This window comes from Pseudophryne corroboree, chromosome 8, assembly GCF_028390025.1.
Source record: "Pseudophryne corroboree isolate aPseCor3 chromosome 8, aPseCor3.hap2, whole genome shotgun sequence".
NCBI classification, from domain to species: domain Eukaryota; kingdom Metazoa; phylum Chordata; class Amphibia; order Anura; family Myobatrachidae; genus Pseudophryne; species Pseudophryne corroboree.
This window is the reverse complement of record NC_086451.1, coordinates 198,210,978-198,238,868: the sequence shown is the minus strand read 5'-3', so window position 1 is coordinate 198,238,868 and position 27,891 is coordinate 198,210,978. Positions and strand designations below refer to the sequence as shown.

The 27,891-nt window shown below is 48.1% G+C and overlaps 1 protein-coding gene and 1 long non-coding RNA gene across 6 annotated transcripts in view; one reads left to right on the top strand and one right to left on the bottom strand.

The window, feature by feature from the left end:
- LOC134948811 (H(+)/Cl(-) exchange transporter 5-like) overlaps positions 1–222 on the bottom strand; it is a 389,251-nt gene extending 389,029 nt beyond the window's left edge. For all 5 annotated transcript variants that reach the window (XM_063937054.1, XM_063937053.1, XM_063937050.1 and 2 more), the window contains exon 1: positions 87–222. The gene's annotated coding sequence lies outside the window, so the exon portion shown is untranslated. The remainder of the gene's footprint in view (positions 1–86) is intronic.
- On the top strand, positions 196–4,006 carry LOC134948813 (uncharacterized). The gene is made up of 2 exons (XR_010183029.1): positions 196–555; positions 3,123–4,006. It is a non-coding gene; the product is annotated as an uncharacterized LOC134948813 (long non-coding RNA).
- The last annotated feature ends 23,885 nt before the right edge of the window (positions 4,007–27,891 follow it).

The window sequence follows — 27,891 nt, the reverse complement described above, 5'->3', positions numbered from 1 at the left end:
ATACATGGCAGGCAAGTCCCCCTGAGGTTCGGAACACACATATACACATATAATACTGCATATTATTATACACAAACTCTGCTTACCACACACTGTAAAGTATAGTAGCGGCTAGAGCCCCTTCACTTCTGTAAATGTACTCCCTGACGTCATCATGAGTTGTCTGATCATGTGATCAGACCATGGGACGGCTCTCATATTACACACATGCGCGTGTGTACCCAGTAGATGCTAGAATCAAGTGAGCTAAAGGACCTTTGACGTCAAGGGGAGGAGCTACGACACCAGGGGAGGAGCTACGACACCAGGGGAGAGGAGCTAGGCCAGCGGGATATTTCTTCTACTATCCATGCCACCTACAACTACCTTTAGAAAGGTGGCGAGCGTACTTTTCGGGTACCCAGTTCGGCCGTGGCTCTTCCCCTGGTGACGTCAGAGGTCCCTTCCCCAACTTGGATTTAAAACCAACTGTGTGTACCCGGGTGTTGCAGCTGCAGTAGCCATGGGATAATTATCTTTGGCTGAGGCTGCTTACAAGTTGAATCACTTTACAAGGTAAGAAGCTGGTTGGCATGTGGGAAAGCAGGTTGCTGGTGATGGAGTTGGTCAGGGAGACACTGGAGGCACACGAGCATGAGGGGCTGAAACTGCTGGCGATAAGGCATATCAGGGAAACAGTTGGTGGCATGTGGTGATCGGGTGTGTTAGGAAGAAGTTGGGCCACACTGGACAGCCTCCTGGTGATGGGGAATGTCATGGAAATTCGGGGGGCATTTGAAGCACAAGGGGCATGTGGGGAAGTTGGCTGCTGGTAATGGGGAATGTCAGGGAGATACTGGAATTTGGTGGTTTTGGGGCCTGTCGGGGGCATTTGGGGTACACAGGGTATCTTGAGAGATGCTGCGGGCAGGTGAGGGAAACGCTGGGGTTAGTTGGGGCACACAGGAGGCCATGTCTGGGGGGGGGGGGGGGCAGTTGGTTCACAGACAGGAGGCCATGTTGAGAAGTAGGTTGCTGGATATGGAGCATATCAGGGAGGGCATCCGGACTCTAGGTCGACACCTATTGGTCAACATTGAGTAGGTCGACACGACCATTAGGTTGACTTGAACAAGGTTGACATGAGTTTTTCACATTTAATTTCTTTTCATTTTCTGAACTCTTCATATTTTACGTTCCACGTGGACTACAATTGGGAACGGCAACTTGCCTTGCCCGAAGAATGGCGAGCGAACACAGTGCACTAATTGGGGTTCCCCGTCACTTTACGTAGAAAACGACACCAAAACAACATTAAAAACTCATGTCGACCTTATGGCCGTTTCAACCTATTTTCCTGTTTTGACCTAGTCACTGTTGACCAATAGGTGTGAACCTAATGTGTGTCGACCTAAACACTGTTAACCCTGAGTCCCATACCCAGTCAGGGAGGCGCTGGGAAATGGGGCATGTGGAATCAAGTTGTTGGTCTTGGGACATGTCAGGTAGACTGTGGTGATGGGGCATGTGGGGAAGCAGGCTGCTCTGGATGGGGCAAGGGTACACTGACGGCCCACAGGTAGGCATGTGGGGAAGAAAGCTGCTGGCGATAAGGCATATCATAGAGGCGATTAGGGCACACGGGGCATGTCAGAGAGACACTGTGGGCAGATGGGGCACACAGGAGGCCATATGGGGGAACAGGGTGATGGGGCATGCCAGGGAGACGACGCGGATACACGGGGTCATGTGTTCAAGCATACTGCTGGTAATGGGGCATGACAGGACGATGCTGGGGTCATGTGGGAAGCAATCTGCTGGTGATGGGGCATGTCCGAGAAACACTGGAGGCAAATACAGAAAACAAGGGCCATGTCGGAGGAGATTCTGAGGGCATATGGGGCACACTGGCTTATTACAAAGAAAAAAGGGTCAAATAGGGTTTAAAGTAACAATATGATTGAAAAAGTGGCAGACTATATGGGCAAAGTGGTTCTTATCTGCCATCAAATTCTATGTTGGGAAGGCGGCTGTTGGTGATGGGGCACACACAGGAGGCCATGTGAGATAAAAGGCTGCTGGTGATGGGCTAGGTCAGGAAGTCACGGGGCATGTGGGCATGCAGGCTCTTGGTGATGGGGTAGGTCAGAGAGATGCAGGGGGCACACGATCATGTTGGAAAGTAGGTTGCTGGTGATGGGGCATGACTGAGACGTTGGGGGCACATAGGGAAGCAGGCTGCTGTTGATGGGGTTTGTCAGGGAGATGTTGGGGACAATGTAGGCATGTGGGGAAGCAGGCTGCTGGGAGACAAATGGTGGTGGCATTTGGGGAACATGCTGATATGGAGGGGTAGGCTTACCATATTATCCCTTTAAACTGGGACAGTCCTGAATTACACCGGTTCTGTGGATGATTAAAACCGGGTAAAATGCAGGCTTGATGACTGACAGCCACAGAACCTGTGTAATTCATGAGAGTCCCAGTTTAAAGGGATAGTTTGGTAAGGCTATGAAGGGGGCATGTGGGGAACACACTGCTGTGGTAATTTCGGGGTCATGTAGGTAATGCTGCTGGGGGCATACTGGAGGGAAATAACCCCATGTCATGAGGACCCTGGAGTCATGTGCGTCAGATAGAATTTTGAGGGAAAATCTGGAAGGCAGGGGGGGCCATGCAAGAGAGCAGGTGCTAGGTGTCCATAACGCTTCTTGCATGCCCCTCCTGCTGTCTCACGTATGTGCTATACTAACCATTCCACCCACCATGTACTGTACTACCACAGTTTGCCCCCTAAGAGCCTCAATCTCTCATTACCACAGCTAATTGTCCCATTGGGGGCTATCCTATTAGCGCCAATAAACTGGCGCAAGCCACTGCTTATCTGGGATTTTGTTTCACCTGCCTCAGGCACGCGAAGCCAAATCCCTGGAAACAACCCATTTTCATCCGAAAACTGGACTGTTTCTACCGAAAAAGAGACTTGGCAAACCAATTAGCCAAAACAGAGATGAGGACTATGTATGAACTGGGAACGTTACAACCAGGAGGCCAGAACTTAGATTTTGAAGTTAAGTGGTTCTTGTGATTTTTTACTTTTTGTGTTTTTTAAATGATTTTAATTCTGCTCATATTTATTTTAGATTTGTAGTGTTTGTGGAGGATGCTTCCACTTCAAATAGATTACCTGGGACCACCTGACATAATACTTATGATATATCAAAGAGACCTGTCTAAAGATAAACAGCACCTGAGAAACATAAGACTACTAACACTTGTGGAAATACGTTATATGGCCCCGCAGGGAGACTGGGAGTATTTGAGAGCAGGAAATTTGACAGCGTCTCCAGCTGCTATGGCAACGTATAACATTGAGCGTCGGAGAAAGCCGGACCAGGTGACCAGTTGTAGTAATCGGGTTTCCATGCTGACGGGGGAAGCATACGGGAACCCGGTACACACGATCGTGGACTAATGGGATGATTATGTATAGCGGTCAGATGTGCCGAGACCAATTAGGACTGGATTGGGGAGATATATACCCTGCATTTGTACTGTGCGATATGCACGCTAAGAGCTGATCTTCAAAAAGACCCGAGGAGGGCTAGAACGCGTTGGTGCTCGTGAAATTGACAGCCAATGTATGGCGAATGATGTGGACTTAGCCGGCGTTTGTGGAGAGGAATCTGGATTCAGGAGAAATCCACAGCTGCAGCCTGGAGGGACTCTTGACACACATGCTTATAAGAACTGACTGTGAGCCAGCTCTTTCCGTTAGGCGGTAATTGACCATTCATTCTGCTATACCTGGATGTTATTTTATTGTGGATGTCTATATAGGTCATGTTTTATTGAATTTTTTTTGTAATAAATGTGTATTTTGTTTCATACACTATAACACTATTTTTGCTATTTATCCCCTATGTTTCCGGTAACATCTGATACCGTCACGGTGTGATATACACCTGCATTATGGTGCCCTAAGAGTGGGGGATAGTATATGGAATTAAAGACACCATGTTATTAAGTGGCTGGAGTGGTATCTCTTTTTTTTTGAGTGTGCAATATTTGTGGTGGAGGTGGGAAGAGCCTCTAATTGGATTACTGCACTACTAACTGCTGTGCACACGGTTTGTTATTTCTAACTCTGGTGCTTGAATTGGGTTTCAATGCCGACGGGGGAAGCACACGGGAACTCGGCACACAGGATGATTATGTATAGCAGTCAGATGTTCCGGGACCCATTAGGACTGGATTGAGGAGATATATATACTGCATTTGTACTGAGGGATCCAGTGGATGAAGGAGAAAACAGGATTTTGGTACTTACCGATCCATTTCTTCGGTTCCATAGGGGACACTGGACACCTGCTCAGTGCTGGTTTTTCCTGCCTCTGTTGTGTTCATTTGTGTGACTGCCTGTAATGGGTTGCAGTATGTATTGCGTTTTTCTTTCAGTTGGTCATCAGACTGTTCTTCGTTTTTTGTGTTTCTGTTGTATCCTTCTTCTCTAGATGTGTTGTCTACTTGTCAGTCTTCACTCGTGCTGAGTATCTATAACTAGGGCTGATGGGGCATAGAAGAGGAGGAGCTAGTCACACTCCTAAAAAAACGTAACGTGCCGCCTCCACTCATCCACTCGTTTACACCCCACTGTTATAAGCTCCAGTGTACCCTATAGAATCTGAGAAATGGATTTATCAGTAAGTAATAAAATCCTGTTTTTGTTGATACATAAAAATAAAAGTTCATAATAGTAGAGAAGTAATCCCAGTTTTCTCTTATGTCCTAGAGGATGCTGGGGTCCACATTAGTACCATGGGTATAGACGGGTCCACAAGGAGCCATTGGCACTTTAAAAGTTTGAGAGTGTTGGCTGGCTCCTTCCTCTATGCCCCTTCTACCAGACTCCGTTTAGAAAATGTGCCCGGAGGAACCGGTCACAGCTAAGGGGGCTCCAGAATTTCTCTAGTAAAGTTTATTTCTCATACGTCCTAGAGGTTGCTGGGGACTCCGTAAGGACCATGGGGTATAGACGGGATCCGCAGGAGACATGGGCACACTATAAGACTTTGAGTGGGTGTGAACTGGCTCCTCCCTCTATGCCCCTCCTCCAGACCTCAGTTAGACTTTGTGCCCAGGAGTGATGGGTCACACACTATGGGAGCTCTACAGAGTTTCTCTAAAGACTTTATTTTAGGTTTTTTATTTTCAGGCAGACCTGCTGGCTACAGGCTCCCTGCAGTGTGGGAGTGAGGGGAGAGAACCAGTCCTACTTCTTCTTAGTTCAAGGGCTCTGCTTTTTAGGCTACTGGACACCATTAGCTCCAGAGGGTTCGATCACTTGGTTTGCCTAGCGGCTTGTTCCCGGAGCCGCGCCGTCAACCCCCTCACAGAAGCCAGAAGAAAGAAGCCGGGTGAGTATGTGAAGAACAGAAGACTTCAGTGACGGCAGAAGACTTCAGTAACGGAGGTAACACGCAGCGGTCACGCTGTGCTCCATGCTCCCACACACCAACGGCACTCACAGGGTGCAGGGCGCTGGGGGGAGCGTCCTGGGCAGCAAGTTACTAGAAGTTTATAATACAGCAGGCATAAGTGCAGACTCTGGTCCTGGGCACCGTTACGATACCCCCGCCAGATATCGCAGCGGTCACGCTGCGCGCCATTGCTCCCACACACCAACAATTGTTACAAGGGTGCAGGGCGCTAGGGAGGGAGCGCCCTGGGCAGCAATGTGTGTGTGTGTGTGTGTGTGTGTGTGTGTGTGTGTGTGTATATGTATATGTATATGTATATATATATATATATATATATATATATATATATATATATATATATATATATATATATATATATATATATATATATATACACACACAATGTGTTCACTCTAGGATTTTTTAAGGACAGGGTGCTGATCATTGAGGAGGGCACATTTTTATTTTGAAGGGCACATTTTTGATGTGACGCTTTGCGCAAAAAGCATAGCGCATATGTTTATAGGTTTTGTACATATATTTTCCCCTTAGTATATCATATACCCCTACATACATACATATAGGACACCCATGTAACGCCTAACATCTGTTCCGAGAACCATACTGTACATGTCCAGTCTTCTTGAAAGATTGACTGCAGCATATACATAAGTAGATAATCATAAATGTCTCCTCCAGTGCTGAAGTGCTTATAATCCGTATGTGTTATAAAACAGAAAAGTTAAGCAGAGGGTTAAAATAAAATCTGTTCTACGAGGGAAATACTGTAAGCAGTACATGCTCACTGCTTACCCTGTTCTTTCCCTCTTTATGAGAGTGCTGTGTTATGCAGGCAGCCACAGCAGTGAGGCCATTTACAGTCCCTCATCTGCCATCCAGTTCGCTAAGTATAGAAATTGTGTTCCAATCTCAGAGGTGGGCATGGAGTAGACAATAACATTGTAACATGCACTCTAACTGTTGCATTCTGTATACAAGGGGGTGATTTATGGTCCCGCAGGGTGCACTGAAAAAGGGCAGGGTGCTTTTTCACATTTCAAAAAATGGGCAGGGTGCAGCACCCTGCTGAAACAGCCTAGAAGGAACACTATAATCTTTTTGGGGGGGACAGTGCATCTATACAGTGTATTAACACTGTATAGGGACCTCCGTTGGCATGCACAAAGTCATGTTTTTGCGGGCTGAAGCGCGCCGGAGGGCGGGGCTTAGCCCTCACTTCAGTTGCAGCGCCATTTTCTTGCCTGTACCCGCCAAAAGCAACGAGGGGGCACAATGTTTAGTGCTATTTAGAGAAAGATAGCACTGTTTTTAGACAAAGGGGCTTGTATACTGTATGTTTATAAATATATATTTATATCTGTGTGTTCCCTGTCGGATACCCACTATAGTTTAGTCGACAGGTGTGAGTGCTCTGTCATTTATGCGGATCACAGTCGACATCGCCGACTACTGTTGGTACTTGATTCTGTAAATGCAGTGTCAGCAAGTCGGTAGTTATATACTTGTCAAAAGTAAACACTGTATGGGAGACACAGTAGTATGCGCGCGGTACCGAATTTTATTACTGGGTGTTAATTAACATGCGGTAACTACCTATACCTGTATATATGTTATATGTATATGTAGGGTACGGTTCCGTGGGCCTGTAGCTCGTGCGCAGACATGGTAGTACATGTAAGGGGGTGTTATTGAACTTATTATGTATCTTCCATCAGTCCCCTCGGAGTTACAAGTATGTTATTTTATATGATTACTACTCCCTGCTGTCGATGAATACTAGGTTTTCTGTCGACCATAATGTTTCCTGGTAGATCCACAACTGGGGCTTCAGTACATGATCATACACAGTCTGAACACATGTCATTAGGGAACCGTTTGTTCCGGATACTCCGCTTATATATGTGTGTGTGTGTGTGTGTGTGTGTGTGTGTGTGTGTGTGTGTGTGTGTGTGTGTATAATTTTGGATATGTGTGTAGTTGAGTATTACATTATGTATGTTCATATTACATGTTTAATGGATACTGAAATAATAGTATTCCTTCTCATGTGCTGGTCGCTCTGTTGGAAAAGCTCTAGGTCGGCAGTGACGAGTTGGTGTCAGAAAGAAGCCCGAAAGAATACTGCGAAAGTCAACTCCTGGTCGACACAGGGCCCTGCAGCAAAGGATCGTACACAGGAAGATAAGTGATATTTTATTCTTTACTTTGGAGTTATGTACATTGCCTGCACATGGGGGGAATGTGGTATTCGGAAAGGCATCCGATAGATTTACCCTATAGAAAGAGGGGATGTGTCTTATGTTGATCCTTTTCTATAACATGGCGACAGGTTGCAGTGCGTCTGCAGTAGAAATGCTGAGGCTTAATCCGAGAGATACTGGAATATTTCCCTGGGACGGTGTACCGCTGTTGGGGAGGCCTCGGTTTAGTCAGTCTTGGCAGATACCGCGGGTAAGTCTGACTACGTGAGTTGGATTCCCTCACAACGGTGGGTGACTCATTCGGTTGTGGGATGCAGTCATTTTAACCGGTTTGATACTTTTCTTTTTTCCTTTTCGGTGCAGATTGTGGAAGGTGGTAAGGTAAGAGTTCTGCAGCCTTATTAGGTTCGCAGAAGCGGATGTTGTTGTCTGTTGTCTCCACATCCAACGCATGTCGCTGGGTCTATCTGGCTGGAGCTCACTCCGGTGGGAACTCGTCTACTACTCTTCAGTCAGTCCGAGACTGGGCTTGGACCTGTGAGTTACTCATAGAAAAAAAAAGGGGGGACATGCTGGGGTTTACAGATGATTCCTCTCACTGATTTTTTTGAATAGATCTTAGCGATTCCCCTCGGGAAGGGGAGGTAGTACGCGACGCCATACCAGAGTTGCGTCAGGCTCAGGACATTGTCCTGCTGTCTAAAAAAAATAAATAAATAAAAAAGATTTTTAGAATCTAAAGTTTCTACTTATGAAGGTGCTTCAGCACGTAAAGGTAGAAAGGGGGTTAAATGCGTTTTTCACCGCATTTAGCTTACCTAGGTTGATATCCAGGTTGTCTTTGCCATTTCCCCGAAGTGATGGCAGTATGCTGGGTTCCTTTTAATAGTAAGAGCCGTTGTTATTCTGTACTGAGACACTCTCCTGGTTAAGACGAGGTCAAGAAACGAGTGGTGCAAATAGTTGTTTCTCTCTGACTGTTCTTCAACACAGGGTATAGCTGTTGTTCCCAATGACGCAGATGTCGGAGGTGGGTATTAGAGTAGATACTGAACGGTTCCTGTGGAAAGAGGTCTGAGGATTCAGAGTCGGATCAGTTTTGCAGTGACAATCCATCATTATGTTTCGTTGATGATGGAGTTGGTGCGGCCTAAGGGGCTTTTCGGTGAGCAGGTCAACTGCCAGGGTGGTTTTCACGGGGCCAGTTGGAAATGTGGTCCGGTCTCACCTACACATGCGGATTATAATCCTAATGGCCAGGATATCGCTCCTGTGGTGTCTGCTCAGCTCTCACCTCCTAGAGGGACGAAGGTTCGGAATCCAGGATGAGATCCTGGTGTCCATGCATGCAGATCTCCAAGACTGGGGAGCAGTCCTTGCAAGAGAAGTATTTCCAGAGGAAAAGGTCAAGCTGGGAAGCTTGTCAGCAATAAGCTTTCTTGAATTAAGAGCTATTTTCAATGATCATATGCTTCGTGATCTGACCGTGTTAATTCTGTCGGACGAATTGCCAGCAGTGGTGTAAGTAAGCTGCTAGGGTGAAACAAGGAGAAAAAGCGGCAATGGCAGAAGCCGAAAAAGGTTTTCCGCTGGGGGAAAAGACTGGTAAACGCTATATTAGCAGCCTTCGTTCCGGATGTGAACGACGGAGAAATAGATTCCTCTGCAGACGCGATCTCCATCCAGGTGTAATACAGTCGTCATCGAGAAGTTTTCACTGAAGTGACAAGTCTGTGAGGGGTGCCTCAAGTCGACATGTTGGTGTCTCGCCTCAACGAGAAATCTCAGGGATATTGTTCCGGGTCAGGGGACACTCAAGCTATAGCAGTGGACGTCCTCGGGACACCTTGGGTGTTTTCAGTCGGTCTATGTGTCCCCTCCATTTTCACTCTTCGGTAGGTGATAAACGTAAGAAGTACAAAGGTTCAGGCGACCCTCATTGTTCCGGTCTAACCAAGGAGGGCTTGGTATCCAGTTCTTCAAGATTTACTCATAGAAGATCCATGGCCTCTTCCTCTACGTGAGGAACTGTTACAACAAGATCCGGGCGTGTATCAAGACTTACCGCGGCTGCGTTTGACGACGTGGCGGTTGAACGTCATATCTTAGCCAAAAAAGGCTATTCCCAGTGAAGTCATTTTCACACTTCTTCAGGCTAGAAAAGGAGTAACGCAAAGCTTTCCCAACGTGTTTGGAGACCATATGTGTCTTGGTGTGAATCCAATAAGGCTACTACGGAAAACTTTCAGTGGGGTCGTTCTTCTCCGTTCTTTGCAAGCAGGTGTGGGTGCAGGCCTAAAGTTAGGATCCATTTAAGTACGGTTTTGGCCTTATAAATTTTCTTTCAAGAAAGAATTGGCACCAGTTCCGGAAATTCGGTCTTTCGTGAAAGGAATACTGCACATCCAACCTCCATTTGTGCCCTCGTTGGCACCGTGGGACCTTGACGTGGTGTTGCGTTTTCTTCTGTCACACTGTTTGGAACCTTTGTGAAAGGTTGTATTAAAATTTTCTCTTTTGGAAAGTGGGCATGCTATTGGCTTTGGCGTCCGCAAGGCGGATGTCCGAAGTAGCGGCTTTGTCTCACAAAATCCCTGTTTGGTCTTCCATGTGGATAGAGAGGAATTGAGAACTCCGATAATAGTTCTGCCAAATGTGTGTTCTGGGTTTCGCAGAAATCAGCCTATTTTGCTGCTGGTGGTCACTTAGGCTTTAGCTGATTCAAAGTATCTCGATGTAGGCAGGGCTTTGAATATTTAAAGAAACAAGGGCGTGAGACCGCAGTGTGGTGCGCTAAAAAGAAACAATGTGCAGCCAGATATGAAATGCCACCAATTGGAGGGCTCCTCCAACCCCCACCACAAACGTGTATATGAATAAATAAAAACATGGGTATAACTTATCCGGCGCTGTTGTTTTAAATGCAGGTTATGTAAACACACTTCTGGTTAGGCTTTCCCTTAGGACAATGTCCAATCATTCAAATGACATATAGGAATGAAAAAGAAATGTAATATAGTGAAGTACAGTTTCATATGTTTTTAATGGTTAAAAAAGAGATTCTCGCTCCACACAATGCATATACAGCAGTCTGTCCAGCACAGGTGTAATGAATGTAATTACCAGAGTCCTTTGAACTGAATAAACAGTTCAAAACAGCATGTATAGAGTGAGTCCCGGGCACCCTTGATGTTAGGCAATACTGCAATGGATATTCCGGTGTCACAGTCACACATCCGTCCTGGGTGTTCTTTGCTGTCACCTCCTGTCCTGGGTGTTCTTTGCTGTCACCTCCTGAGGTGACAGCAAAGAACACCCAGGACGGATGTGTGACTGTGACACCGGAATATCCATTGCAGTATTGCCTAACATCAAGGGTGCCCGGGACTCACTCTATACATGCTGTTTTGAACTGTTTATTCAGTTCAAAGGACTCTGGTAATTACATTCATTACACCTGTGCTGGACAGACTGCTGTATATGCATTGTGTGGAGCGAGAATCTCTTTTTTAACCATTAAAAACATATGAAACTGTACTTCACTATATTACATTTCTTTTTCATTCCTATATGTCATTTGAATGATTGGACATTGTCCTAAGGGAAAGCCTAACCAGAAGTGTGTTTACATAACCTGCATTTAAAACAACAGCGCCGGATAAGTTATACCCATTTTTTTATTTATTCATATACACGCTTTGAATATTTAGGTCGCCAATTTGGCTCAGATTGGGGAAACAGAGGCTCTGTTTGTCTGGTATGCTCCCAGCATGATTGGGGCGCTTGCGTCTTTGCAGTCTGTTACACGCTGGATCCATGATACGTTTCGGCGTGCTCGTTCTACGGCTGGATTGTCATTACCGAAGTCGGTGGAGACTCCTTCTAATAGGAAGATGGGCTCTTCTTGGGCGGATGCCCGAGGAGTCTCGGCGGTTCAATCTTGCCGAGCGGCTACTTGGACGGGTTCAAACACTTTTTGCTCTACGGGTTTGATACCCTGGCTGATGGGGACCTTTTGTTGCTCAATCGGTGCTGCAGAGTCGTCCGCACTCTCCCGCCCGGTCTGGAGCTTTGGTATAAACCCCATGGTCCTCATGGAGTCCCCAGCATCCTCTAGGACGTATGAGAAAATAGGATTGTAATACCTACCGGTAAATCCTTTTCTCTTAGTCCGTAGAGGATGCTGGGCGCCCAGTGCGTACTGTGTCTGCAGTTATTGGTTTTTATGGTTACACTCTTGAGGTGTTTCTTTTCTGTCAGGCTGTTGCTGACATTGTTCATGACATGCGGTGTCTTGTTGTTGGTTGTGTTGACACACAGGTTGTGTTACATATTCTCTCAGCATGTGGCTGTATATTTCTCTAACGTCCTAAGTGGATGCTGGGGACTCCGTAAGGACCATGGGGATAGCGGCTCCGCAGGAGACTGGGCACATCTAAAGAAAGCTTTAGGACTAACTGGTGTGCACTGGCTCCTCCCCCTATGACCCTCCTCCAAGCCTCAGTTAGATTTCTGTGCCCGACGAGAAGGGTGCACACTAGGGGCTCTCCTGAGCTTCTTAGTGAAAGTTTTAGTTTAGGTTTGTTATTTTCAGTGAGACCTGCTGGCAACAGGCTCACTGCATCGAGGGACTAAGGGGAGAAGAAGCGAACTCACCTGCGTGCAGAGTGGATTGGGCTTCTTGGCTACTGGACATTAGCTCCAGAGGGACGATCACAGGCCCAGCCTGGATGGGTCCCGGAGCCGCGCCGCCGGCCCCCTTACAGAGCCAGAAGAGCGAAGAGGTCCGGAAAAATCGGCGGCAGAAGACGTTCCTGTCTTCAATAAGGTAGCGCACAGCACTGCAGCTGTGCGCCATTGCTCTCAGCACACTTCATACTCCGGTCACTGAGGGTGCAGGGCGCTGGGGGGGGCGCCCTGAGACGCAATAAAACATGATAAAAATACCTTACATGGCAAAAAATACATCACATATAGCTCCTGGGCTATATGGATGCATTTAACCCCTGCCAGAATATACAGAAAAACGGGAGATAGGCTCCGCCCCCTTTTCGGCGGCCTTATCTCCTCAGCACACTGGCGCCATTTCCCCTCACAGCTCAGTTGGAGGGAAGCTCCCTGGCTCTTCCCTGCAGTCACTACACTACAGAAAGGGTTAAAAAAAGAGAGGGGGGCACTAATTAGGCGCAGTATTAAAACATACAGCAGCTATAAGGGGAAAAACACTTATATAAGGTTATCCCTGTATATATATATATAGCGCTCTGGTGTGTGCTGGCATACTCTCCCTCTGTCTCCCCAAAGGGCTAGTGGGGTCCTGTCCTCTATCAGAGCATTCCCTGTGTGTGTGCTGTGTGTCGGTACGTTTGTGTCGACATGTATGAGGAGAAAAATGATGTGGAGACGGAGCAGAGTGTCTGTAACTGTGATGTCACCACCTAGGGGGTCGACACCTGAGTGGATGTACTGTTGAAAATTACGTGACAGTGTCAGCTCTGTATAAAAAAAAACAGTGGTTGACATGAGACAGCCGGCTACTCAGCTTGTGCCTGTCCAGACGTCTCATAAGCCGTCAGGGGCTCTAAAGCGCCCGTTACCTCAGATGGCAGATACAGACGCCGACACGGATACTGACTCCTGTGTCGACGGTGAAGAGACAACCGTGATTTCCAGTAGGGCCACACGTTACATGATTGAGACAATGGAAAATGTTTTATACATTTCTGATAATACGAGTACCACCAAAAAGGGGTATTATGTTCGGTGAGGGAAAAACTACCTGTAGTTTTCCTGAATCTGAGAAATAAAATGAGGTGTGTGATGATGCGTGGGTTTCCCCCCGATAACAATTGATAATTTCTTAAAAAGTATTGGCTGTATACCCTTTCCCGCCAGAGGTTAGGGTGCGTTGGGAAACACCCCCTAGGGGGGATAAGGCGCTCACACGCTTGTAAGAACAAGGGCTCTACCCTCTCATGAGATGGCCGCCCTTAAGGATCCTGCTGATAGAAAGCAGGAGGGTATCCAAAAATGTATTCACACACATACTGGTGTTATACTACGACCAGCAATCGCATCAGCCTGGAGGTGCAGTGCTGGGTTGGCATGGTCGGATTCCCTGACTGGAAATATTGATATCCTAGATAAGGATAGTATATTATTGCCTATAGAGCATTTAAAAGATGCATTTCTATATATGCATGATGCACAGCGGAATATTTGCCGACTGGCATCAAGTATAAGTGCGTTGTCCAATTCTACCAGTAAAATGGTCAGGTGATGCGGATTCCAAACGGCATTTGGAAGTATTGCCTTTGAAAGGGGACATTTGGGGTCGGTCTTTTAGACCTGGTGGCCACGGCAACAACTGGGAAATCCACGTTTGTACCCCAGGTCGCCTCTCAAAATAAGACGCCGTATTATCAGGCGCAGTCCTTTGTTGGCAAGCGGACAAAAGGTTCCTCTTTTCTGCTCGTGACAGAGGGAGAGGAAAAAGGCTGAAGAGATTAGCCAGTTCCCAGGAACAGAAACCCTTTCCCGCCTCTGCCAAGCCCTCAGTATGACGCTAGGGCCTTACAAGCTCAGGCACGGTGGGGGCCCGTTCTCAATGAATTTCAGTGCGCAGTGGGCTCACTCGCAAGTAGACCCATGGATCCTTCAGGTAATATCTCAAGGGTAGATATTGGAATTCGAGACGTCTCCCCCTCGCCGTTTCCAAAAGTCGGCTTTACCGACGTCTCCCTCTGACAGGGAGGCAGTTTTGGAAGCCATTCACAAGCTGTATTCCCAGCAGGTGATAATCAAGGTACCCCTCCTGCAACAGGGAACGGGGTATTATTCCACACTATTGTGGTACCGAAGCCAGACGGCTCGGTGAGACCGATTCTAAATCTAAAATCTTTGAACACTTACATACAGAGGTTCAAATTCAAGATTGAGTCACTCAGAGCAGTGATTGCGAACCTGGAAGAAGGGGACTACATGATGTCTCGGTACATCAAGGATGCTTACCTTCATGTCAAAATTTACCCTTCTCACCAAGGGTACCTCAGGTTATGGTACAGAACTGTCACTATCAGTTCAGACGCTGCCGTAGGGATGGTCCACGGCACCCCGGGTCTTTACCAAGGTAATGGCCGAAATGATATCCCTTCGAAGGAAGGGAATTTTAGTTATCCCTTACTTGGACGATTCCCTGATAAGGGTAAGATCCAGGGAACAGTTGGAAGTCGGTGTAGCACTATCTCAGGTAGTGTTGCGGCAGCACGATTGGATTCTCAATATTCCAAAATCGCAGCTGGTTCCGACGACTTGTCTTCTGTTTCCTAGGGATGATCCTAGACACAGTCCAGAAAAAAGGTGTTTCTCCCGGAAGAGAAAGCCAGGGAGTTATCCGAGCTAGTCAGGAACCTCCTAAAACCGAACCAAGTCTCAGTGCATCAATGCACAAGGGTTCTGGGTAAAAATGGTGGCTTCCTACGAAGCAATCCCATTCGTTAGATTCCACGCAAGAACTTTCCAGTGGAACCTACTGGACAAATGGTCCGGGTCGCATTTTCAGATGCATCAGCGGATAACCCTGTCACCAAGAACAAGGGTATCCATCCTGTGGTGGTTGCAGAGTGCTCATCTTCTAGAGGGCCGCAGATTCGGCATTCAGGACTGGGTCCTGGTGACCACGGATGCCAGCCTGCGAGGCTGGGGAGCAGTCACACAGGGAAGGAATATCCAGGGCTTAGGGTCAAGCCTGGATACATCACTTCACATAAATATCCTGAAGCTAAGGGCCATTTACAATGCTCTAAGCTTAGCAAGACCTCTGCTTCAAGGTCAGCCGGCGTTGATCCAGTCGGACAACATCATGGCAGTCACCCACGTACACAGACAGGGTGGCACAAGAAGCAGGAGGGCAATGGCAGAAGCTGCAGGGATTCTTCGCTGGGCGGAAAATCATGTGATAGCACTGTCAACAGTATTCATTCCGGGAGTGGACAACTGGGAAGCAGACTTCCTCAGCACGACCTCCACCCGGGAGAGTGGGGACTTCACCCAGAAGTCGTCCACATGATTAAAAAACTCGACAGGTATTGCGCCAGGTCAAGAGACCCTCAGGCAATAGTTGTAGACGCTCTGGTAACACCGTGGGTGTACCAGTCAGTGTATGTGTTCCCTCCTCTGCTTCTCATACCCAAGGTACTGAGATTGATAAGATGGAGAGGAGAAAGCACTATATTCGTGGCTCCGGATTGGCCAAGAAGGACTTGGTAACCGGAACTTCAAGAGATGCTCACGGAGGATCCGTGGCCTCTACCTCTAAGAAGGGACCTGCTCCAGCAAGGACCCTGTCTGTTCCAAGACTTACCGCGGCTGCGTTTGACGGCATGCCGGCTGAACACCGGATCCTGAAGGAAAAAAGGCATTCCGGATGAAGTCATCCATATCCTGATCTAAAGCCAGGAAGGATGTAACCGCAAAAACATTATCACCTCAATTGGCGAAAATATGTTGCGTAGTGCGAGGCCAGTAAGGCCCGACGGAGGAAATTCAACTGGGTCGATTCCTACATTTCCTGCAAACGGGAGTGTCTATGGGCCTGAAATTGGGGTCCATTAAGGTTCAGATTTCGGCCCTGTCAATTTTCTTCCAAAAAAGAACTAGCTTCAGTCCCTGAAGTTTAGACGTTTGTAAAAGGGGTACTGCATATACAGCCTCCTTTTGTGCCTCCAGTGGCAATTTGGGATCTCAATGTAGTTTGGGTTCCAAAAGTCACATTGGTTTGAACCACTTAAATCTGTGGAGTTAAAATATCTCACATGGAAAGTGGTCATGCTGTTGGCCCTGGCCTGGGCCAGGCGCGTGTCAGAATTGGCGGCTTTATCCTGTAAAAGCCCTTATCTGATTTTCCATTCGGACAGGGCGGAATTGAGGACTCGTCCTCAGTTTCTCCCTAAGGTGGTTCCAGCGTTTTCACCTGAACCAACCTATTGTGGTGCCTGCGGCTACTAGGGACTTGGAGGAATCCAAGTTGCTGGATGTTGTCAGGGCCCTGAAAATATGTTTCCAGGACGGCTGGAGTCAGGAAATCTGACTCGCTGTTTATCCTGTATGCACCCAACAAGCTGGGTGCTCCTGCTTCTAAGCAGACTATTGCTCGTTGGATTTGTAGTACAATTCAGCTTGCACATTCTGTGGCAGGCCTGCCACAGCTAAAATCTGTAAAAGCCCGTTCCACAAGGAAAGTGGGCTCATCTTGGGCGGCTGCCCGAGGGGTCTCGGCTTTACAACTTTGCCGAGCAGCTACTTGGTCAGGGGCAAACACGTTTGCTAAATTCTACAAATTTGATACCCTGGCTGAGGAGGACCTGGAGTTCTCTCATTCGGTGCTGCAGAGTCATCCGCACTCTCCCGCCCGTTTGGGAGCTTTGGTATAATCCCCATGGTCCTTACGGAGTCCCCAGCATCCACTTAGGACGTTAGAGAAAATAAGAATTTACTTACCGATAATTCTATTTCTCATAGTCCGTAGTGGATGCTGGGCGCCCATCCCAAGTGCGGATTGTCTGCAATACTTGTACATAGTTATTGTTACAAAAATCGGGTTATTATTGTTGGGAGCCATCTTTTCAGAGGCTCCTCTGTTATCATACTGTTAACTGGGTTCAGATCACAAGTTATACGGTGTGATTGGTGTGGCTGGTATGAGTCTTACCCGGGATTCAAAATCCTTCCTTATTGTGTACGCTCGTCCGGGCACAGTATCCTAACTGAGGCTTGGAGGAGGGTCATAGGGGGAGGAGCCAGTGCACACCAGTTAGTCCTAAAGCTTTCTTTAGATGTGCCCAGTCTCCTGCGGAGCCGCTATCCCCATGGTCCTTACGGAGTCCCCAGCATCCACTACGGACTAAGAGAAAAGGATTTACCGGTAGGTATTAAAATCCTACTTTTAGAGTTTATTATTTTACAGGGAGGCTGCTGGCAACAGCCTCCCTGCTTCGTGGGACTAAGGAGGGGGGAGTAGTGTCCGCCCTGCGGGATCTGAGCCACTGTCTCCGCTGTCAGGACACTGAGCTCCTGAGGGGATAGATCGTTCCTCGCTCGCACCAGCAGCATGCAGTGAGTCACCGACCCCCACCCCCTGCTAGCAAGCTGAGGGCCAGTGTGAAGATGGCGTCATCAGGGTAGGAGCGCAGTTAGGCTCAGCGGTACATAGTGCGGCGCTGTGAGGTACGACCTGAGCCAGCGCCTACACCCTACACTGGTCACACAGCCTGTCGGGGTCCCGGGATCTCAGCCAGCATAAATCCTCAGGCCAGTATAATCCTATGAAGAGCGTGAAGATAGCGCCATTTTGGGGGCGGAGCTTCTCAGAGCGGACACGGCAGCGTTCAGCGCCATTGTCCTGCCTGCACAGCGCTGTCCAGGAAGAGCAAGTCCCACCACAGCAACTCCAGCTATCTCTCATGGTACCAGGGAGTTGTAGAAGGGGGGAGGCTGCAAAACGACTGTGTAACCTATTAAGGTGCACAGTCAGTGCTGCTAAGAGGTCTCCCTTTTAATTAAAGGCGCTGTGTGTGGGTTGGCTCCAATCTCTGTGTCTCCTTTGCCATTCTTGGTGGTGAAACTCTGTCCTCCCCTGTGTGTGTGGAGTGTCTGTGTTCTCCAATAAGCAATGTCCAGGGACTCTGTGGCATATGCTGCAGATGATTTGTCCTCTCAGGAGGATCCCATTCCATGTAATCAGGATTGCACTGATTTAGCACAGATTCCAGCAAGGGAGCCTGAGTGGTTATCCTCTATCAAATCTATGATTTCTCAGATTTCAAATAGGGTTGCAAAAAATGAATCCGGCTTTACAGAACTCTATGGCAGTATGGCCCATTTCAGATACATCAAGGCTCCCCGCTGTATATTCACATAAACGTCCTCTTGCACAGATCATGCAGGATGATACTGATTCTGATGCTGCAGACGGTGACAGGGATGTGTTGCGGGGGGCAGCATCTCTTGCAAAAGGGGTGCAGTTGATGATAGTCTATTAGGGATGTGTTGAATATTGCTTGCTGATACAACACCTGAGCTGGTTGAGGAGGCTTACTTCACTGAAAATAAGAAAGCCTCGCTAACCTTTCCTGCGTCAAAGGAATTAAATTACATTTTTGAAAAGGCTTCGGAAAACCCGGATAAAAAATTCCATATACCTAAAAGGGTTCTGGTAGCGTTACCTTTCCCGGTAGAGGATAGGAAAAAATGGGAAAACACGCCTATTGTTGATGCGTCAGTATCCAGACTCTCAAAAAAGGTGGTTTTACCAGGATCTACCACCTTGAAAGAGCCGGCTGATCGTGAAATAGATAATACGCTCAAATCCATGTACACTGCTTCTGGGGCTATGCTACGTCCCACTATTGCCAGTGCTTGGATTGACAAAGCTATAGTAAGGTGGTCAGGTGCGTTACTTGAGGATTTGGATACTATGGAGAATGTGATCTTGAATTGTTTTACGTAACAGTCAGGATTTCTGGTAGAAATCATGAAAGACCTGGGTTTCATGTCTGCGGGAATTTCTTCCATGTCAGTATCAGCTCGTCGAAGACTGTGGTTGCGCCAGTGGTCTGCCGACGCGTAATCCAGAAGATGTGTGGAGACCGTACCCTACACAGGTCAGGCTCTCTTTGGGGAAGCGTTAGATGCGTGGATCTCCACGTCTACGGCTGGTAAGTCACCTTTTCTTCCCTCAGGTACACCTGCTCCGAAGAAACCCTTTTCTTCAGTTACATCACAGCCCTTTCGGTCTACCAAGCCCAGAAAGGCCAAGCCGTCCAATACCTTCTTTCGGGGAGGTCAGCCCAAGTCCAAGAAACCTGCGGCTGCAGGTGTCCAGGAACAGAAACCTGCTTCAGGTACACCAAAGTCCTCCGTATGATGGTGGACTGCACGCCCCGGAGGTGGGGCCGGTGGGAGCAAGACTTAGACATTTCAGTCATGTCTGGGTGTTCTCCTGCCTGGACCTCTGGGTGCAAGATATTGTGTCCCAGGGGTACAGGCTGGAATTTCAAAATCTCCTTCACCGATTTTTCAGATCAGGCCTGCCAGCTCTGCTGACAGACAGGACTCTCCTGCAAGAAGCCGTCCAGAAGTTAGTGGAGGCACAGGTCATTGTGCCAGTACCGCTTCATATGCAAAACAAGGGTTACTATTCAAACCTTTTCGTGGTACCAAAACCGGATGGTTCGGTCAAGGCCCATTCTGAACTTAAAATAACTAAACCTTTTTCTGAGGGAGTTCATGTTTAAAATAGTCTCTAAGGGCAGTAAAGGCTTTTTTAGATGTTGTTTGGCAAACTCTAATCTGGTCTTCCTGTTTTTGTGGCTCACCAATGGTTTACATCTTGTGGTGAATCCTCTATATTCACTCTTGTGAAGTCTTCTCTTGATTGTTGACTTTGACACACATACACCTACCTCCTGGAGAGTGTTCTTGATCTTGGCAACTGTTGTGAAGGAGTTTTTCTCTTACGTCCTAGAGGATGCTGGGGACTCCGTAAGGACCATGGGGTATAGACGGGCTCCGCAGGAGACATGGGCACTATAAAGAACTTTTAGTATGGGTGTGCACTGGCTCCTCCCTCTATGCCCCTCCTTCAGACCTCAGTTAGATTATGTGCCCAGAGGAGAATGGGTGCACTACAGGGGAGCTCTACTGAGTTTCTCTGATAAAATAATTTTGTTAGGTTTTTTATTTTCAGGGAGCACTGCTGGCAACAGGCTCCCTGCATCGTGGGACTGAGGAGAGAGAAGCAGACCTACTTAAGTGATAGGCTCTGCTTCTTAGGCTACTGGACACCATTAGCTCCAGAGGGATCGGAACGCAGGTCTCCCCCCGCCGTTCGTCCCAGAGCCGCGCCGCCGCGGATGATAGAAGCCGGGTGAGTATAAGAAGAAAGAAGACTTCAAAGGCGGCAGAAGACTTCAGATCTTCCCTGAGGTAAGTGCGCAGCGGTAACGCTGCGCGCCATTGCTCCCACACATTACACACACTGACAGGCACTGATGGGTGCAGGGCGCAGGGGGGGCGCCCTGGGCAGCAATATAAACCTCTGGACTGTCATTTTTAATATATGGGCTGCGGAGGCAGTAGATATATACATTCCCCGCCATTATTTGTACATTTGAGCGGGACCGAAGCCCGCTGCTGAGGGGGCGGAGCTTGGTCTCACAGCACTAACCAGCACCATTTTCTCCACAGTGATCTGCAGAGAAGCTGGCTCCCCGGACTCTCCCCTGCTGAAGATATAGGGCTGAAAAAGAGGGGGGGGGGGGGGGGGCACATGTAGCCGCAGTGAGTGTATATCACAGTTAATATATATATATAAAAGCGCTTTATCTGGGAATTGGTTCCAGTGTCAGTTGGCGCTGGGTGTGTGCTGGCCTTGTTGGGGAACTGTCCCCTTATAGATATATCCCTGTGTGTGTGGGGGGGAGGGGGGGGGGGGGGGGGGGGGGGTGTGTCGGTACGCGTGTGTCGGCATGTCTGAAGCGGAAGGCTCATCCAAGGAGGAGGTGGAGCAGATGATTGTGGTGTCTCCGTCGGCAACGCCGACTCATGATTGGTATGAAATGTGGAATATTTTGAATGCAAATGTGACCTTGTTACATAAGAGAATGGACAAAGCTGAGTCCAGGGAAACAGCAGGAAGTCAATCAACGGATTTGACTGGGTCACAGGGCCCGCAGGGTCTCAAAAGCGTCCCCTATCCCAAATAGCAGACACTGATACCGACACGGATTCTGACTCCAGTGTCGACTATGATGAGGCAAAGTTACACCCAAAGGTGGCCAAAAGTATTCATTATATGATTATAGCAATAAAAGATGTTTTGAATATCACGGATGAACTCTGACACGAGGGTGCACATGTATAAGGAAAAGAACCCAGAGGTAACTTTTCCTCCATCTCATGAACTGAACGAATTATTTGAAAAAGCTTGGGAAACTCCAGACAAAAAACTGCACATTCCCAAGAGGATCCTTATGGCGTATCCTTTCCCTGCAAAGGACAGGGTACGGTGGGAATCCTCGCCCAGGGTGGACAAGGCTTTAACGCGTCTGTCCAAGAAGGTCGCGCTACCGTCTCCAGACACCGCAGCCCTCAAGGATCCTGTGGACTGTAGACAGGAAACTACCTTAAAATCTATTTATACACATACGGGTGCTTTGCTCAGGCCGGCAATAGCATCGGCATGGGTTTGTAGCGCAGTTGCAGCGTGGACAGATACCTTATTAGCTGACATTGATACCCTGGACAAGGATACCATGTTACTGACTTTAGGTCACATTAAAGACGCAGTCTTATATATGAGAGACGCTCAAAGAGACGTGGGGCTGCTTGGTTCCAGAGCCAACGCCATGGCAGTTTCGGCGAGACGAGCTCTGTGGAAGAAGTCCTCCCCGACTTCTGTTAAATCCACCGCATGACGCTGGGGCTCCAGTGAGGGAGTCCGCACCGGTGGGGGCACGTCTTCGACTCTTCAGCCAGGTCTGGGCTCGGTCAGACGTGGATCCTTGGGCATTGGAAATTGTATCCCAAGGTTACAAACTGGAGTTCGAAGAGGTGCCCCCTCGCCGATTTTTCAAGTCGGCCTTGCCAGCCCCTTCCCCGGAGAGGGAAGTAGTATTAGATGCCATTCAAAAGCTGTGTCAACAGCAAGTGATTGTCAAGGTTCCCCTGGTCCACAGGGAAAAGGGTACTATTCAACCCTGTTCGTGGTCCCGAAGCCGGATGGTTCAGTCAGACTCATTTTAAATCTAAAATCCCTAAACCTGTACTTGAAAAAGTTCAAATTCAAGATGGAATCACTCTGGGCTGTGATATCCAGTCTGGAAGGAGGGGATTTTATGGTGTCGCTGGACGTGAAGGATGCCTACCTTCATGTCCCCATATTTCCTCCTCATCAGGAGTACCTGAGGTTCGCAGTACAGGACTGTCATTACCAGTTTCAGATGTTGCCGTTTGGGCTTTCCATGGCCCGAGGATTTTCACCAAAGTGATGGCGGAAATGATGGTGCTCCTGCGCAGGCAGGGAGTCACAATTATCCCGTACTTGGACGATCTCCTGATAAAGGCGAGATCGAGAGATCAATTGCTGAAAAGCGTGTCGCTCACCCTGAGAGTGTTACAACAACACGGTTGGATTCTCAATCTGCCAAAGTCACAGTTGATTCCAACGACTCGACTATCATTCCTAGGCATGATTCTGGACACGGAACAGAAGCGGGTGTTTCTACCAATGGAAAAAGCCCAGGATCTCCAGAACATGGTCAAGGACCTGCTAAAACCAAAAAGAGTGTCTGTTCATCAATGCACTCGAGTTCTGGGGAAAATGATGGCAGCCTACTAGGCCATCCCCTTCGGCAGGTTCCATGCTAGGATGTTTCAGTGGGACCTTCTGGACAAGTGGTATGGGTCCCATCTACAACTACATCAAAAGATAAGCCTGTCCCCCAGGGCCAGGGTGTCTCTCCTGTGGTGGCTGCAGAGTGCTCAACTTCTAGAGGGTCGCAGGTTCGGCATTCAAGACTGGGTTCTGGTGACCACGGACGCGAGCCTCCGAGGATGGGGAGCAGTCACAAAAGGAAGAAATTTTCAGGGTCTATGGTCAAGGCAGGAGGCTTGTCTACACATCAATGTGCTGGAATTGAGGGCCATATACAATGGCCTACGACAAGCGGAGTATCTTCTTCGCGACCTACCGGTTCTGATTCAATCAGACAACGTCACAGCCGTGGCTCATGTAAACCGCCAAGGTGGGACAAGGAGCAGAGTGGCAATGGCGGAAGCCACCAGAAGTCTGCGCTGGGCGGAAAATCACGTAAGCGTTCTGTCAGCAGTCTTCATACCAGGAGTGGACAACTGGGAAGCACACTTCCTCAGCAGACACGATCTCCATCCAGGAGAGTGGGGACTTCATCAAGAGGTCTTTGCAGAGATAACAAGTCTCTGGGGACTTCCTCAAATAGACAAGATGGCGTCACGCCTCAACAAAAAGCTTCGGATGTATTGTGCCAGGTCAAGGGACCCTCAGGCAGTATCGGTAGACGCCCTAGTGACACCATGGGTGTTTCAGTCGGTCTATGTCTTCCCTCCTCTGCCTCTCATCTCAAAAGTGTTGAGAATCATAAGACGAAAAAGAGTACAGACAATACTCATTGTTCCAGATTGGCCTCGAAGGGCCTGGTATTTGGATCTTCAGGGGATGCTCACAGAAGATCCGTGGCCTCTTCCTCTCAGGGAAGACCTGTTGCAGCAGGGGCCTTGCATGTTCCAAGACTTACAGCGGTTGCGTTTGACGGCATGGCGGTTGAACACCGAATCCTAGCTGAGAAAGGTATTCCGGAGGAAGTTATCCCTACTCTGATAAAGGCTAGGAAGGAGGTAACGGCGAAGCATTATCACTGTATCTGGAGGAAGTATGTATCTTGGTGTGAAACCAACAATGCTCCTACGGAAGATTTCCATCTGGGCCGTTTTCTCCACTTCCTACAGACAGGAGTGGATATGGGCCTAAAGTTAGGCCCCATTAAGGTACAGATTTCGGCCCTATCTATATTCTTTCAGAAGGACTTGGCTTCTCTCCCAGAAGTCCAGACTTTTGTAAAGGGAGTGCTGCACATCCAGCCTGATTTTGTGCCACCAGTGGCACCATGGGACCTTAACGTGGTGTTACAGTTCCTTAAATCACACTGGTTTGAACCCCTTCAAACGGTTGAATTAAAATTTCTCACCTGGAAGGTGGTCATGTTATTAGCCTTGGCATCTGCAAGGCGGGTGTCAGAGTTGGCGGCCTTGTCTCACAAGAGCCCCTACTTGATTTTTTTCATGTGGATAGAGCGGAATTGAGGACTCGTTCTCAATTTTTGCCTAAGGTGGTTTCTTCATTTCATATGAACCAACCTATTGTGGTACCTGTGGCTACGAGTGACTTGGAGGACTCAAAGTCCCTAGATGTAGTCAGGGCCTTAAAAATCTATGTAGCCAGGACGGCTAGGGTTATGAAGGCAGAGGCTCTGTTTGTCCTGTATGCAGCCAACAAGGTTGGCGCGCCTGCTTCTAAGCAGACTATTGCCCACTGGATCTGTCACACGATTCAGCAGGCTCATTCTACGGCTGGATTGCAGTTACCAAATTCGGTAAAGGCCCATTCTACTAGGAAGGTGGGCTCTTCTTGGGCGGCTGCCCGAGGCGTCTCAGCATTACAGTTGTGCCGAGCAGCTACTTGGTCGGGTTCAAACACTTTTGCAAAATTTTACAAGTTTGATACCCTGGCTGAGGAGGACCTCATGTTTGCTCAATCGGTGCTGCAGAGTCATCCGCACTCTCCCGCCCGGTTTGGAGCTTTGGTATAAACCCCATGGTCCCTACATAGTCCCCAGCATCCTCTAGGACGTAAGAGAAAATAAGATTTTAAACCTACCGGTAAATCTTTTTCTCCTAGTCCGTAGAGGATGCTGGGTGCCCGTCCCAGTGCGGACTAAATCTGCAAGACTTGTATATAGTTGTTGCTTACATAAGGGTTATGTTACAGTTGAGATCGGTGGTTGACTGATGCTATTTTTTGTTCATACTGTTAACTGGTTGCGTATATTCCAGGTTATACGGTGTGGTTGGTGTGAATCTTGCCCTTAGATTACAAAATCCTTTCCTCATATTGTCCATCTCCTCTGGGCACAGTTTCTCTAACTGAGGTCTGGAGGAGGGGCATAGAGGGAGGATCCAGTGCACACCCATACTAAAAGTTCTATATAGTGCCCATGTCTCCTGCGGAGCCCGTCTATACCCCTTGGTCCTTATGGAGTCCCCATCATTCTCTACGGACTAGGAGAAAAAGATTTACCGGTAGGTTTAAAATCTTATTTTCTTCACCAGGGAAATAATTCTTCTGTAATCCACCACAGGTTTGTTTTGATTTTTCAGCCTAATGATGGCTTGCTTCACTGATAGTGGCAGCTCTTTGGATCTCCTATTGAGAGTCGGCAGCAACAGATTCCAAATGCAAATGTCACACCTGGAATCTACTCCAGACCTTTTACCTGCTTAATGATGATGAAATAACGAGGAAATAGCCCGCTCCTGTCCATGAAATAGCTTTTGAGTTGATTGCCCCATTACTTTTGGTCCCTTAAAAAGTGGGAGGCACATATAGAAACTGTTGTAATTCCTACACCGTTCACCTGATTTGGATGTAAATACCCTGAAATTAAAACGGAAAGTCTGCAGTTAAAGCACATCTTGTTTGTTTCATTTCAAATCCATTGTGATGGTGTATAGAGCCCAAAATATGAGAATTGTGTTTATGTCCCAATATTTATGGACCTGACTGTACCTCTTAAATCCTCCTTGTGTGCTCTGCCTGTAGTCACACTATCCGGGGGGATTTTTGTTAGGTACTCTGTCTGCTTATATTGTACTATTCCACCCTAAGGTAAAGCTTTCATATAAACGGTGAGGGTTCTGTGGCTGACCATGCGTCCTGCAGTGCTAATTCCATGGATGTCTCTGAGGAAAATATTGCAGCTGTGGGTTCAGGTGCTGGGGTCTTTGTGCCCCTCAGTCAGCAACTACTGACCCACCTGGTAACTAGACTTGTGCCCCCTATGGGACTTCCTGTGCCATTACAGCCACATATCGTCCCTGCTGTTAATCCGCCATGGGCAGATACTCTGTCCTCTCAGTTACAGCAATCAAGCAAAATCCTAACCCTCGCCACCCGCCTAGGACCAAAGAGTCATCACGGGCCCTTACATCCTCACAATCCACTCATGTTACAGATACTTCATCTGACGAAGATGGCGCATATACTGATCCCTCAGACACTGATGCAGATGCTTCTGATGGGGAATCTCTGACCGAAGTGGATGTTCCTGACCTCTTAGAGGCTATAAGGCTGATTCTTCAAATTGATGATGACGAACCACCGGCTCCCTCTAAGAAACCAGATAAGTTCAAGCATCAGAAGGTTACTAAGTTAGTTTCTCTTACATCCTAGAGGATGCTGGGGTTCCATTTAGTACCATGGGGTATAGATGGGTCCTTTGGGAGCCACTCGCACTTTAAGAGTTTAATAGTGGGGTCTGGCTCCTCCCTCTATGCCCCTCCTACCAGACTCAGTTTAGAAAATGTGCCCGGAGGAGCTGGTCACAGCTAGGGGAGCTCCTAGGAGTTTTTCTAGTTTTATTATTTTTCTAAGAGTTTTTATGTACAGGAAGGCTGCTGGCAACAGCCTACCTGCTTTGTGGGACTTAGGGGGGGAGTAGGAACCAACTCTAGAAGATAGGGGGGGAGTAGGAACCAACTCTAGAAGTTAATGGTTCTCTATCTCCGCTGACAGGACAATGAGCTCCTGAGGGTGCTGATCGCAAGCCCATGAGGCGACCGCTCACTCCCGCAGCACGGCCGCCACCCCCTGACAGCCAGAAGAAAGAAGAGTGGTGAGTATGACACCGGCGGCCCAGGAAGCGGGTCACCAGCGGGAATGGCGGAACAAGGGTGGGAGCGGAGCTCTGACAGTATGCACTCTGGAAAGTTCAGCGGCACTTTGTGCGCTGTGAGGGGCGTCCTGGGCCAGCGCACATTCCCTACACTGGTCAACTACACTAACGGGCTAATCCCGCTGTTAGCAGCACTAAACCTCAGGCCAGTATAATCCATTAAGTGCGGGAAGACGCGCCATTACAGGGGGCGGGGCTTCTCCTCAGCGGTTCCAGCACTCACCAGCGCCATTTTCTCCCTGCAGATCACACAAATGAGACGCTGACAGGGAGAGCTGCCCTCCTCATAACTGCAGCATACCTCTGCAGTACCAGGATGTTATAGATGGGTGAAGGGAGAGTGTTATAACAACTGTTTATCCTATTAAGGTTATTCAGTTAGTGCCGGCCGTTTATTCTATTAACTGCCTACTGAGGCACTGTGTGGCTAGCTCCTTATACTCTGTGTCTCACTGAAGGTACTCTGGGGAAACTGTGTCTGACATTTATCTGTGTGTGTGTATGTGCATTTTTCTCTAACGTCCTAGAGGATGCTGGGGACCTCAGTTTGATACTGTGCCCAGAGGAGCTGGGTGCTTTTCAGTGAGTTCTCCTGAGTTTGCTGATAGAAAGTATTTTGTTAGGTTTTTTATTTTCAGGGAGCTTTGCTGGCAACAGACTCCCTGC